This window comes from Eubalaena glacialis, chromosome 4, assembly GCF_028564815.1.
Source record: "Eubalaena glacialis isolate mEubGla1 chromosome 4, mEubGla1.1.hap2.+ XY, whole genome shotgun sequence".
NCBI classification, from domain to species: domain Eukaryota; kingdom Metazoa; phylum Chordata; class Mammalia; order Artiodactyla; family Balaenidae; genus Eubalaena; species Eubalaena glacialis.
The window spans coordinates 55,160,969-55,176,014 of NC_083719.1; the positions used below are offsets into that span (position 1 = coordinate 55,160,969).

The 15,046-nt window shown below is 38.4% G+C and overlaps 1 long non-coding RNA gene and 1 other non-coding gene across 2 annotated transcripts in view; one reads left to right on the top strand and one right to left on the bottom strand.

Moving 5' to 3' along the window:
* Positions 1-15,046, bottom strand: part of LOC133089738 (uncharacterized) — a 261,707-nt gene that overhangs the window by 91,472 nt on the left and 155,189 nt on the right. The window lies entirely within an intron of this gene.
* Positions 11,965-12,068, top strand: LOC133091546 (U6 spliceosomal RNA). Its single transcript, XR_009700891.1, has one exon. It is a non-coding gene; the product is annotated as a U6 spliceosomal RNA (small nuclear RNA).

The following is a 15,046-nucleotide window of genomic DNA, read 5'->3' on the forward strand; positions in this document are numbered from 1 at the left end:
TCCATTTTTTGGTGCTTATGAAAAAAACAGTTATAAACATTCATGTGCAGGTTTGGGTAAGGGAATAAGTTTTATAATCAGTTGGATAAACACCTAGAAGCATGCTTGTTAGATCATATGAAAAACTGTAATTAAATTTGTAAGAAACTTTTATTCTAGCTTCCAAAGTGGCTGAATAATTTTGCAGTGAATAAGAGTTCCTATTGCTCTGCATCCTTGTCATCAATTGGTATTGTTAGGTTTTTGGGTTTTGGCCATTCTAATAGGAGTGGTATCTCACTGTTGGTTTAATTGACAATTCGCTAAAAACAAATGATGTTTAGCATCTTTTCATAGGCTTATTTGACCTCTATACATCTTTTTTGGTGAAGTATCTGTTCAGATCTTCCTTCCATTTTTTTAATTGGGTTGTTTTCTTATTGTTGGGTTTTTAAAGGTTTTTACATATATTTTATACAAGTCCTTTATAAGATTTGTGTTTTGCAAATATTTTCTGCCAGTCTATGGCTTGTCTTTTCATTCTTCTTAATGGCATTTTTCACAGAACAGAATTACTGATTTTAATAAAGTTCAATTTATCAATTTTTCATGGATTAGGCTTTTGGTGTTAAATCTAAAAACTCATAACCAAACACAAGGCCATCTAGATTTTTCTCCCATTTTTCTTCTAGAAGTTTTATAGCTTTGTACTTTACACTTAGGTCTACAATACATTTTGAGTTAATTTTTGTGAATGGTTTAAGATCTGTGTCTAGGCTCATGTTTTTCAATATAGATATACAATTGTTCCAACATCAGCTGCTGAAAACATTATCCTTTCTCCATTAAATGGCCTTTGTTCTTTTGTTAAAGGTCAGTTGACTATACTTGTGTGGGTCAATTTCTGGGCTCTCGCCTGTTCCAATGATCTATGTGTCTATTCTTCAGTATTGTGTTGGTTATTCCATATAAATTGTAGAATCAGTTTGTCAATGTTTACAAAATAACTTGCTGGGATTTTGAAATTTTTTTTGAATCTATAGATCAAGGTGGGAAAAACTATGTCTTAACAATATTAAATCTTCCAATCCATGAATACAGAATCTCTCTCCATTTATTTAGATCTTTTTTTTTAATCAGTTTTAAATACTGATTTTTATATTTTCTGAATACAGCTCCTGTACATATTTTGTTGGAGTTACACCAAGTGTTTACTTTTGTGCTACTGTAAATAGTATTTTTAATTTCTAATTCAAATTATTCCTATGTATATAGGAATACAGGTAACTTATAACAGAGTATTCCTAATTCCTCCTTCCCATCTCTTATGAAAGTGCTGTCATTCATTTCACTTATCCATATGCTTTAATCACCCAATACATAGTTATTATTAATGCTTTAAATAAATGGGTATCTTTCAGATCAATTAAGAATAAGATAAATAAAAGATATTATCTTTACTCCTTTTCTAACACTTTCTTTATACAGATCTGAGTTTCTGACCTGTATCATTTTCCTTCTGCCTGAAGAACTTCTTTTAACATTTCCTGAAAAGAAGATCTGGTGGTCATAAATTCCTTCACTTTTTGTTTATCAGAAAATGCCTGTATTTCTTCTTCACCTTAGAAGGAAAATTTCAGCATATATAAAATTCTAGGTTGGTTGGGTTTTTCTCTCAATACTTTATACATTTCATTCTACCTTCTTCTTGCTTATGAGGTTACTGATGAGAAGTTCACTGTAATTCTTATCCTTGTTCCTCTACAAGTATGGTGTTCTTTCTTCTAGCTTCTTTCAAAATTTTCTCTTTGTCTTGGGTGTTCTGCAGTTTGAATATAGTCAAGCAGGTATTTATTCTGCATAGTGTTTTCTGAGCTTCTTGGATCTGTTCTTTGGTGTCTGTCATTAATTTAGAAAGTCCCTGGCCATTATACTTCAAATATTTCTTCTGTTCTGGTCTCTCTGTCTTCTACTTGTATTCCAATTAAACATATGTTACACCTTTGAAATAGTACCTATGGTTCTTGGGTGATGAGTTCTGGCCTTTGTGGGAGTTTTTTCCCATTCTTTTTTCAACTTGAATTTTAGTTGGGGAAGTTTCTATTGACCTATCTTCAGGCTCAGTGATTCTTTCTTTGATTGTGTCCAGTCTACTGATGAGACATCAAAGACATTCTTCATCTCTGCTACAGTATTTTTTTTAGTTCTAGCATTTCCTTTGATTCCTCCCTAGAATTTCCATTTCTCTGTTTACATTATCCACATGTTCTTGTATACTGTCTACTTTTTCTACTTTTTTCACTAGAGCTCTTAACTTATAAATCATTGCTATTATTTTAAATTCTGTATCTGATAATTACAACATCTGTGTCATATCTAAGTCTGGGCCTGATGCTTTGTCTCTTCAGACTATTTTATTCTTGCCTTTGATAAGCCTTGTGGTGAGGTATGGGAGAGAGGAAGCATTCTGTAAACATATGATTATATCTCAGTTTTAGTGGACTTTAGTCTCTGGACTGTGACCTTCACAAGTGCTTCTTGTAGCTTTCCCCCGACTTAAATGAGAATGGAAGGCTAAAGGGGGCTGGAGCAGGAGGAATGTTCTTTCCCCAGTGAGATAAGGTTCTGGCATTTTCCCCTTGGAGAGTAGGCCTTGGTTAGGGAACATGCTCATGGCATATCACAATGATTACTCTTCCCCTCCCCTGCCAAAGCCGCAGGGAATCCCTCTTGAACCTTCACCATGAGAACCTGGTAGTGTTCCTGGAGGTGAAACCCACAGAAGTGTGAGGACCCCCTAAGACTACAGCACCAGGAGTTTCTCACTTTTGGGCTAGCTCACACTCAGCTTCCAGCAATTCATCAAAATTATCACTTTTATTACCAAAATTACCAGCAGCTTCTACTTCAGATAAGCAGATCTAAGCTATGGCTCTTTGGATTCACTTTTCTCTCCAGATTTCAGGGTGGTGATTTGTCCTGCAACTTCATTTCTCTGATAGGTCTCAGAAAAGTCATTGGTATATAGTTTATTCCAATGTTTCTTGCAAAAACGGAAGTGGTGACTTTCAATCCAAAGATGTTTCAGAGCTGACACTGAAAGTCTAAAAATTATCTATTTTAATTAGAAAAAAACTTAAACAAGATTAGCAGGATGTAGTCATTGTTAAAGCTGGGTGACAGACCCATAGCTGTTCTTTATAAAATCTCTACTTTTAGAACATTTGAAAATTTTCTTAACAAAAAAAGTTTATTTTTAATAAAAATTATTGTTAAGTATCTGAAACAGGGTAGCTTTAATTAATAGGCACAGAGGAGGAAAAAATAGTCATAGTCAACAGTATTTATCGAATATCCAATATGTGCCAAGGACTGTGCTAAGATAATTAGGATACAAGGATGAAGACTACTGTTTCCTGCCCTCATGGAACTGATTGCCTTTTGGGAACAGCTAGCATTATGTAAGTAATTATGAATTAATTATTGTGCTAAGGGCTACAAAGGAGGCTTTTTTCATGGTGCTATGGAAGCAGATAATAGAGAATAAAGAATCTAACCTGGTCTGGAGGGTAAGAGGAGGTCATCTCAAAAACAATCAGAAGAGACATTGCAAGAGGAGCCCCCATGCTGGGCCTATCTTCAGGAGACCCAGCAGCCTGGATGGAAGGTATAACCTGAAGTTAGTCAGGCTGGACCTGAGGGCTGACCTCCAAAGGTTGAACATAATAAAGATAATGTTAAAGGTAAAAAGAGTGAGAATGTTTCAGAAGAAAGCAAAATTTCCATAAATTGGAATCCCAAGTAACCTCCTACCCCTCCTGACCACCTGAATCTAGATTGGACAACCAAGTGAGATTTTCACAATTCATTCTTGTTTCCTATAATATTAACTTTTCAATGAACCCTCCTTCCCTACCCATTCAAATTCTCTCTGGGTACCAGTAAGCTCTGGATTAACTTGTTCCTGGAGTAATCCCATAGAAGAAGGGTTAAGACTTCATGCTGGACAGAGATAAAGACAGAGGAGCTAGGCAATTAGAAAAAAAAATTGAAATTTTGGAGTTCTGCACACAGGTGTGCCATGGTCGCAACATATAAACTAATGCAAGATACATGTCTCTTGTGTGTAACATTTTTTTCCCATCTGGAAAACAAAAATTATGCCACTTACCAGCTCTAGTGTGGACTATTGCTAAGCAAGTTGAACAATTATGTCTATGAAAATATTTTCTATCGATTTATTACATAGCTTAATGATAATTTATAATGGTAATTATTAAAATATAGATTGATATCAACATTTAGAGCAACGTCTAAACTTCCCAAGTTATCAATTTATAATTTTTCAAATAATAGCAATTAATCATCTTTATTATTATGGCTAAATGATAATGATTTGTAATATAGTATCATATGTTTGCTCTAAATAATAAGAGAAACACTAATCTATTATGGTGAAGATAATAACACTAATAATGGAAGACTGATGATTGCTAATCACTTCATATTATCAGTATTAAAATATCCAATCATCAAAAATCTGGGACTTCCCTGTTGGTCTGGGGTTAAGACTCCACACTCCCAATGCAGGAGGCGCGGGTTTGATCCCTGGTGGGGAACTAAGATCCCACACGCCACACAGCGTGGCCAAAAAAAAAAAAAAATCGGGTGAAATAAAACCTAGTGAAGGCGTATGGCAAAATAAGTGATCCATATTCGCCAAGTATTTCAAATCAGGATTCTAGGCCAGTGGTTTGCCACACTGGCTGCCCATTAGGAAAGACAAGACTGGGGACCTTTTTAAAAATACCAATGCCCAGTACCCCCCACCTCCCCACCCCCAAGAAACTGATTTAATCAGACCAGGTGTGGCCAATTTTTTTCAAGTTCCCCAAGTGACTCTAACATGCAGCCAGAGTTGAAAACCACTGCTCTTGATGTTTGATTTTTACACCTGAGAATAAAGATCTATTTGCTCCTAGGGGCAAAATGGAATTCAGAAACCCACTTGCCCAGCCTCTGTCAATCAGTTCTGTGTATAGCAGAGGAATGAGTTGTTAGTTTTAGTTGTCAAAGCATTTTCTTCATGGAAAAGAAGTACATTAAAATACCAAATTACAGTATTTACATATTGCATGTTTTTTTCCAACTGCGTTCCCATAGCAACTAAATCCATTTGCTCCCTACCTTCTCCTGAGTTATTTTCCATCGTGAGCCATGCTTTATTAGTGAGGCAAACAGTTTGCCCTCTGAAATGACTGTTTTGCTGTTTACTATTTCTTTGCCAAGGAATTCAACTCTACTTGGCATCTTCCTCCCTCCTGTGCTACCAGAATTTGATAAAGTTGGCTGCTGGTTTGGGCAGAGATAGTGTCCCTGCCCACTTTCCTCAATCTGGAGCAGTCCCTGGGTTTTTTCTGATGAGCTACTCAAGAAAAGTCAAGTGGAAAGGGAAGCTTCCCTCAGGGAACCTGGAACTGGAAAAGGATGCAAGAAAGGGGATCCATCGAATCCCAAACAGTGACCAAGTTGCTTAAATTGACAGTGGACAGAGGGTAACCCAGCTCCCAGGGACCTCACTAGGCTTGGTCAGGCAGGGTCACTGGTAGAAAGGAGTCACTGCTTTGGAGCTGGACACCCTCGAGCAAGCAGGGAGAAACTGAGTCCTACTCCTGTCATGAAAGCATTACTCAGTCCCCTGAGAGGAGGCCCCAACGAGGCGAGGCGTAGGACACTGAGATTTCTTTGTGATTTCACCCAGACGACTTGGCAGACTGCAGGGCCTGTTTGTTTGTTTGAAACTATGACATTTCACTTGCTAATGGGGCTCTGCTTTGCAAGGGGACAGGGATGCCAAAGAAGACTGCAGGAGGGAGGCACCAGGCCCGGTGCTTCGGCGCAGCTCCCCTCGCTGACACCTGCCGCCAGGATGGACCTGGGCCACCAGCACCAGAGGAGAGATGAAGGCCACCAGAGACCTGGTGATGCTTCAAAGTCTCTTCTCACTTGCTGATTCAGAAGCCTCCTCTGTCCAACAGCACTAATGGAGAAGACTTGTTTCCTCCTTTCTCCTAGGCTCCAAATAAAAGTCAGAGCTGTGGTGTAGCTGCCCCGGGGCAAGGAGGCTGGTAACCCAGGCAGCCTCAGATGGCAGCAACAGAAATCACAGGCGGTCAGAGTTTCCCTCTCACGGGCAGCATCCAGGGGCAACTTACAGATGTGCATCAGTTACATTGCTTACTGCCAGGTTCTGGGGGTCACTGATACAGTCCTTCAGGACTCTTCCACCAACATCATTTATTCAAGAATAACTCCCTGTATCAGTTGGGGTCCCAGAGGAAATAGATGCCATACTTGAATTGGGTAATTTGAGGAGAGTTTAATTAAGGGACTATTTACAAAGGTATGGGCAGGGATACCCATAACATAACATAGCATAACACAAGAGATGGTGTGTTACCTCAGAGCTAGTACTAGAAGGGCACTGCTAAGACCCGAGGCCCAAACAGCAGAATCCGGAGGCAAAGCTGTATGGAGCTGACAGGAGCTGAGGCCTTCAGCTGAGGGAGGTGGCCAGCATGCCATTAGCACACAGGCATAGAGGCAAGGAAATGAATACCTGGACCTCATTCTCCTCTCTCCCTTCCATCTGCCACCAGAACTCACACTGCCAAACCTAACTGGAAGTTGAGGGCAAGGCAGCTCATTGATCTGGTCCACACAGGTCAGCCTCCTGGGGCACAAAACAAGGTGAAGTGGGGGGAAAGTGTCTGGGAGGGCAGATAAAGACATCAAGCATCCTGTCTTATGCACCAGAGCCACCGTGATACCCCATTACAGGAATAGATTTGTTCCACCATTGTCAGAGCCCTCCCAAATGCCAGCAGGTCCCAAGACAACTGTGTCCAGGGGGTCGAAAGGGAACACTGAGAGTTTGTAATATGTTCAACCACAAAGAAGGCAAGCGGAAACCTGATTTACACAAGAACATAAAGGTGATACTGAGAATACAGACTCAGCATCCCAGCCCTATTCAGTAGTACATCACAGACTTGAATCACATTGCTGCTCGTGTTTTACACTTTTCCTGCTCAAAAGGAAATCACGAGGACCCTGATATGCCCACTTCACGTGGAACACCTGCCTGGTTACTTATTTAGAAAAAAAAATGTAAAGGGAAGCCCAGTTATTCTGAAGTTTGGTTTCATTTGCAGCATTAATTATGAACAGGCTTTTAGAGTCTGATAAGATGATACTTGATTAGGGAATATTACTCAGCCTAGAAAAGAATGAAATCTTGCCATTTTTGACAACATGATTCTAGAGGGTATTACGCTAAGTGAAATAAGTCAGACAGAGAAAGATAGATACCATATGATTTCACTTATATGTAGAATCTAAAAACCAAATGAACAAACAGAACAGAAACAGTCATAAAAATAGAGAACAAACAGGTGATTGCCAGAGGGGAGGGACGTGGGGGCAGGCGGTGAGGAAACAGGTAAGGGAGATTAAGAGGTACAACTTCCAGATACAAAATTCATGAGTCACAGGGATGAAACGTACAGCAAGGAGAATATAGTCAGTAATATTGTAATAACTTTGTGTGGTGACAGATGGCAACTAGACTTCTTGTGCTGATCATTTAATGCACAGAAATATCGAACTAACATAGTGTTGTAGGTCAGTCAGTAAAATAAATAAATAAAAATTAAAAATTAAAAAAAAAGATGATACTTGATTATTGAAACTCCGATGTCTAAGGAAAATCTGCAGGATGAGTGGTCCACATTCTGGTGGAGCTCGGATAAGAGCAGATATTTGAAACGATGTACAGAGTATACGGAGGTAAGAGCAAGGTGCTCTTCTGCTACCTTCGAGTGGGGTGAGGGGAGGCAATAATGGTTACAACATCTGTCCTACCTGATTTAAGCAACCTGTCCGACGTTCTACGTTTTGCCTGTTTGTACTACAAGGAACCTGCAGAGTGCCTATGTATGGCTCAAAAAAAGATGCTCTGACCAAATGTTAATAGTGATTGTGGGAAGTAGCACAACTTTTTTTAAATTCAAGGTCACATGCAAACTTGGTGGTGCGTTCGTTCTCTACTGCAATTTATTCATAAAAATTCATAATTTCCTGGATTTCAAAACCAGGTCAAAGATGTGTGCTTAATCAGTTTAACTCTAGAATTGGCCCACTTTAAAGTTAAAGAAGACAAAATTTACCAAACTGGTCAGAAGAAGGTAACATAGGGTGGTAGAAATCAGATTCTAATTAATTTGGACTCTCCATACTTTATACTGTTTTATTTAATACGTTCAATTTTTCCTAGTTGTTTGCTGACTGGGCGTATCATGCACTGGTCATCTAAGAATCATTCTTCTTTGTAGTCCATAGCTATGGTGACCATATTTTCCCAAGTAAATATTAAAATTTACCACCTTGACTCATGCTAACCTGGAAACATATGGTTACCATGGTTATGATACATACGGAGGCACACTGTGGTTAATAGTATCCACAATAATAGCCAAAAATACCCTCTCAAAAGCCTCTCTTTAACCCATGAACCTGTTCTCCAGGAAACTTGATACCTGTGATTAGAGTGGTTCACAGAAAGTTCAGACAAATGGAGGCATTTGTCACTTCCCTTGTACTTTCATCCTTTTGCCTTCCCATATCCAACAACTACCCCTCTCCCATCCAAAACAATAGAGCAAATACACTGAACACAAACCAATACACTCCACTCTGCTCTTAAGCCATAGAATTTCTCCACTGAGGTCTTTAGTAAACCACTTTGCCCAGACAGCTGAGGTCACCACTGTTCAGACAAGCCCCTTGGTTTTCAATCTTTCCTCTCTTCTCCACTGTAATTGAGGTTCAGGTCTCCACAGCTATGGTCTCCTTCTAAGACCCAGGTTAGTCATAGGAGGCACTTGGAGAGCCACATGTCTTGTGTGGCTGCAGAGTAGGTTCTGGGGAGAACAAGGAAGACTGGGCCCAATGGAGAGGGGGAAACTGATTATCCTCCATCCACTGGGACTGGAGTTAGATACAAGGCCAAAGATTTTTGTAATTTTTCCTATAGCATCCACAATAATAGCCTACAATAGCATCCACCAGTGAGGAGCTATCACTGGTTTCTAAGCAGGGATGTGAATTAATCAAAGACAATTTCGATGGCAATGGGAAGGATGAAATGGGAGGGATGGGGAGAGAAAACTGCAGGTGGGACACCAGGTGACAGATGAGAGCCCAACTCTAGCAGTGTCAGTAGAGAAGAAAAAAAAAGAGAATATCTAGAAAGAAAATTTCTCAACAGAGTCAAATGCTGTAGAAAAGCTAAAGAGAATAAAATTTTTTGAATTTAGCTATTTGACCTTGTGGTTGGTGTCAAGAAAACTAAAAGGACATAATCCTGTTTCTCAGAAAACTGTCACTCTAATTGAGGAGCCCAAAATGTTAATGAAACGCTAAAGTATCTAGAACACAATTTAGTGTCTATGAAATATTTCTTAAATGACGAAGATGTTCTTCCATCTTTTTTTTTCCTTCCCACCTTTTCACACTTCTTTTTTCTTCCTAGAGACCTGCCTTTTCCCAGATGACAAAAGGTTGCTGCAAAAGTCGATATTTTAGTTTATAAGTCCCCTTAACTTACAGATATTTTTCTTTCTTTGGGTTAGTTTAAACCTCACTTACGATGTTAAATGGTGAGTTTTATTTTATTTTATTTTAAAGATCATTTCACTAGGGAAAAAAAAAAGAAGATGAGCTGAAGGCAGAAAGGTAAGTTAAGAGATTCTTGTACTACTTTTCTGGTTATTTTAAGATGCTATACCATCTTCCAGGTGCCAAAGGATGAGTATTTACTCCTTACAAGGTAAATTCTAACTCCACTGGAACAAAAACACAAATATGCAGCTACAAATCAAATCTTTTCCCCAGGGGCTTCCCTGGTGGCGCACTGGTTGAGAATCTGCCTGCCAATGCAGGGGACACGGGTTCGAGCCCTGGTCTGGGAAGATCCCACACGCCGCGGAGCAACTAGGCCCGTGAGCCACAACTACTGAGCCTGTGCGTCTGGAGCCTGTGCTCCGCAACAAGAGAAGCCGCGACAGTGAGAGGCCCGCGCACCGCCATGAAGAGTGGCCCCTGCTTGCCACAACTAGAGAAAGCCCTCGCACAGAAACGAAGACCCAACACAGCCATAAATTAATTAATTAATTAATTAATTTTTTTTAAAAAATCTTTTCCCCAAAACTCTAGGCTTAGGACTATGTGGTCAGCTGAATTCTTGGAAGACATAGTTCCTCAAAGGGGATCCCGGGCTGATCCAGGAAGAAATAATAAAGCTGTTGCTTAAAGTATTTGCAACTAAGCACAAAATACAAAGGTGCTCAAGGTGTAAGGTTATTAAGCCATGAGATTGATTCTGTAAAGCACACAGGGACAACCAAAAAAAAAAACAAATCTTTTTTTATATTATAAAGCAACTATTAAATATAAAATCCTCTCATAGTCTTCTGTTTTCTACCATGAGCCTGGTTTCACTTTAATACCCCCCAAACCACTCTGTGGAAATGTTTTACATGTCAACAAAGAAGCAAACAGTAACCAGAGTAGACAAAGAGAAATTTAGCTCAGACTTACAGGTTTATATATAGAGTGGCCAGACATTCTTTTCCTATTCTGCCCTTTGCACTTGCATTCTCTAGATCATGTGTCTAAATGCTACGCTGTATGCTCAAATGCCTTTGAATACAATATATTACCTCCTGTTGAGACCCACATTGTTCTCCCCTGATTTTTTGGTAGTCTTCCCACCCTCTATTACTAGTGTAGTGGTGGGTTTTGTTTTCATTCCTCAGCTACATACACTAAATTCCATCCAGAGCACTTATTTGCCTGGCTTTTTTTGGCATCTTTCCACGTGCGTCTGCATTCCTGTTAAGGGTAACATCTTCATCCCTTTCCATTTCCCCTCTTTTCCATTTCCTATGGTTTTCTCTGTTTCTGTTCTTTGGCCAACCCTCCCTGCAGCTACATGTGTTTTCAAATCTTCCCTGTATTTTTAAATTATCTTGGTATTCTCAGCCTTTGGGCTTTCAGGACTTATTCAAACTCTCTCATCTTTCCTCTGCCGCCTTTCCAATTATTTCTGGGTCTCATTTTGCACGGTCTACCCATAGCTTCTTTTTAAGTAAAATTTACTTTCTAAATAGTGAAATGCTTTACCACGAGAGATGCTTTCTGCAACCTCTCCTTGCAGCACAAATTCAAAGTCTTCAAGATGAGTGATCCACCCATCCATTTGCTTCCATCTGAACTATCCAGAGTTCTAGTATCTCCCCTTGTCATTAGTGATATAGACCACATTTCCCTATTAGAAAATGTTCCCAGAATTGGGAAACTTAGGCTAAGAGTGAGCCTGTACCAATGGCAAGTTACTGGCGTCTCTTCTCTTAGCATCCTACATTGCTTGCCTTCCCCATAATCTCATCATCCTTCCCAAAAGGACTTTCTGAACTTTGCACAAGGCACATACACACACCACACAGACTCACTTGGAAGCCTGTTAATGAAAATTTACCAGCAATTATCCTACAATTCATGGGGTCCTCACTGTCTTCTTATTGATCTTGATGATCAGTAGTCAGATATCTGAGTTCTGTTACTTAAGATTCATCTTCCTTCTCTCCTCTGTGAGCTAACATATCTTGATGAAGCCCTGATTTAGTAGGGACAGTATTGGCATCTCTATGAGAACAGTATAAAATAATATTTAGCTCCCATTTAGTTTTAGTTCAAAACACAAAGTTTAAATGCCACAAAAAACAGATTTATGGATCATTCTGTTTAAAGCTCTACTTATAACAACACTATGGACATATTCTAAGATATTTCTACCTCAAAAAAAGGACTATAAGAACATTCATAAGATGCCAGTTTGAACCCATGCATTAATTTGCCTTCCTTGTGCTCGCTTCAGCAGCACATGTGCTAAAATTGGAACGATACAGAGATTAGCATGGCCCCTGCGCAAGGATGACACGCAAATTTGTGAAGTGTTCCATGTTTTTATATACAATGGAATATTACTCAGCCATAAAAAGGAACAAAATTGGGTCATTTGTAGAGACATGGATGGAGATAGAGACTGTCATACAGAGTGAAATAAGTCAGAAAGAGAAAAACAAATATCGTATATTAATGCATATTTGTGGAATCTAGAAAAAAGGTACAGATGAACTGGTTTGCAAGACAGAAACAGAGACACAGATGTAGAGAACAAACGTATGCACACCAAGCGGGGAAAGAGGGGATGGAATGAAATGGGAGATTGGAACTAACATATATACACTAATATGTATAAAATAGATAACTAATGAGAACCTGCTGTATAGCACAGGGAACTCCACTTTGCTGTACAGTAGAAACTAACACAACATTGTAAAACAACTCTACCCCAATAAAAAAAATTTTTTTTAATCCAATTGGACATTTATATCAAATATTAAACATTTTCTTTTTTTTTTTTTTTTGAAGTTTTGAACTCTACTTTTTAATGGTTGGCTTTGTTCATCACTGAATTTTTGTCTTGTCTTTTGTTTTTCCCTCCAGTTTCAGAAAATTACAGGTGATGCTGGGATTCCTCTGTAAACATTTTCTATCTCTTGGTTACTATTATGTACTTTAAGATTCTGTTAGCAACTTAAATATGGTATATTTTTCATGGACCTCACCACCTCTCTTGGGAGACTGGTAGATATAACTAAATATGCTTAATGAATTAATCAGCATGAAGGACAAAAGTCACAACTGATGACATGAAACACATTATAGATGTAATTCCTGCTTTCCATCTGATTCAACAAAGAGTATTTGATGACTCTGAACTTAAATTAATAATTCTTTGTAATGAACTTATAGTAGGTGACTTGTGTTGTAAAACATAAACTCATTTGTATAAAAAGAGTAATTTTTGTTATCTCACAGAGTATTCATTCCTATTAAATGACATAAGGTATAAATAATGTGCAATACCTTACAACACAGCTATGACAATTAGAGCATTACATCTCTGTATTAAAGTTTGGCAAATCAAAAAAACTTGCCTTCCTTCCTACATTCCCACTGAAATAGACAAAAAAAATTAAAATGAAGTAGAAGACATCTATATCAGTCCTGGAAAACAGCAACAGTTGTGACAAATACTTGTCAAAAATTGTGACTTCTTTTACTAGGAAAATATAAAATAAGAAAATTGACTCAAGAAGAAGTAAGAAATATAAATAAGATCAAAGATACTATAATAAAAATACCATCGAAGAATTGTCAAATTATAAAGGACATTTGGCCTGGGAGGTTTTATACATCTTCAAGAAGCAAGAAATTCTGGACTTCCTTGGTGGCGGTGGTTAGGAATCCGCCTGCCAATGCAGGGGACACGGGTTCGAGCCCTGGTCCAGGAAGATACCACATGCCGCGGAGAAACTGAGCCCATGCGCCACAACTACTGAGCCTGCGAGCCACAACTACTGAAGCCCGCGTGCCTAGAGCCCGTGCTCTGCAACAAGAGAAGCCGCCGCAGTGAGAAGCCCGCACACCACAACAAAGAGTAGCCCCCGCTCACTGCAACTAGGGAAAGCCCTCATGCAGCAACAAAGACCCAACGCAGCCCAAAATAAATAAATTAATTAATTAATTTTTTTAAAAAAAGAAGCAAGAAATTCTAATGCTATTTAATGTGTTAAAGAGACTACGAAAAAGATCAAAATTTTCCAATTCAATTTTAAAAACTAAATGTCATAACCCTGTTACCAATAGCCTGGTAAATACAGCACAGAAATCTCTAGACCAACATAATTTAGGAATGTTTGCACAAATATATTGAGAAATATTAGCAAATCACACCAGCAACAATTTTAAAAATAATAAGCCATTAAAGATGATTCCAAATTCTTTGCTATTCCTCCCATTGGAAGGTGGAGCCTAATTCCCTTCCACTTGAATCTGAACTGACCTTACCAACTGGCTTGACCAATAAAATCCAGCAGAAGTGACACTCTGAAACTTCTATGGTTAGATCATCAGGCATCTTGCAGCTTCCATGTCTGGGATCATTGCTTTTTCAAGCCAGATAAGATGTAAGAAATGTGACAACTCAGAAGTCACTAAACCCTGAGAAGTTCAAGTGAGAAGGAAAGTGGCTATACAACAAGAGACCATGTGGAACAGGAGAAAGAAGCCAAGGGGTACCCAGGAAGCTGACATGTAAATGAAGAACCATCTTGGAAGTGGATCCTTTGGCTCCAACTGCCTGAGCTAGTACCGTGAGAATCAGAGATGGACCATTCAACCAAGCCCTTCCTCAGTTTCTGATCCATAAGATTGTGAGCAAAATGAAATTTTTGAGGCAGGTTGTCATGAAGCAATAGATTACCAGGACAATAACAAAATAGGAATCCATTCCAGGAATACGAGTACTTTCAACACTAGTAAATCATTCACATCAATAAGTCAAAGAAGAAAAATTATATGATCATGTAGAAGTTGCTAAAAAGATATTTGAAAAAATCAAAATATACTCTTGATTTTAAAAGAGCTCAGTAGAATATGAATATGTTAATACTCTCTTAATGTAACTTGATAAAGTTCTCAATCTAATTACTAATTTTATACCTAAAGATATAATAGTAAAAGCACTCCATTAAAATGAGAAACAAGACAGGCATACACCTGTTATTTAACATCATTCTAGAAGTGCTTGGCAATTAAAATGGATATAAAAGCAAAATAAAAGTATAAATATTGAAAAAGAGGAGGCAAAAATATAATTACTCATTGATGATTTGATCGTCTAACTGGAAGACCTAAGAAAACAACTAGAAAATAACTAAAACTACTAAGTTTGGCAGGGAAGCCACTTGAACAATAAAATATTTTAAAAGCAATAGTTTTCTTATATATCCTAAATTAACCACTAGAATAATGGAAGAAACCACTCACAATAGGAGTAAAAGGTAATTATAATGCTGAGGACCTAAGAATCAAGTTA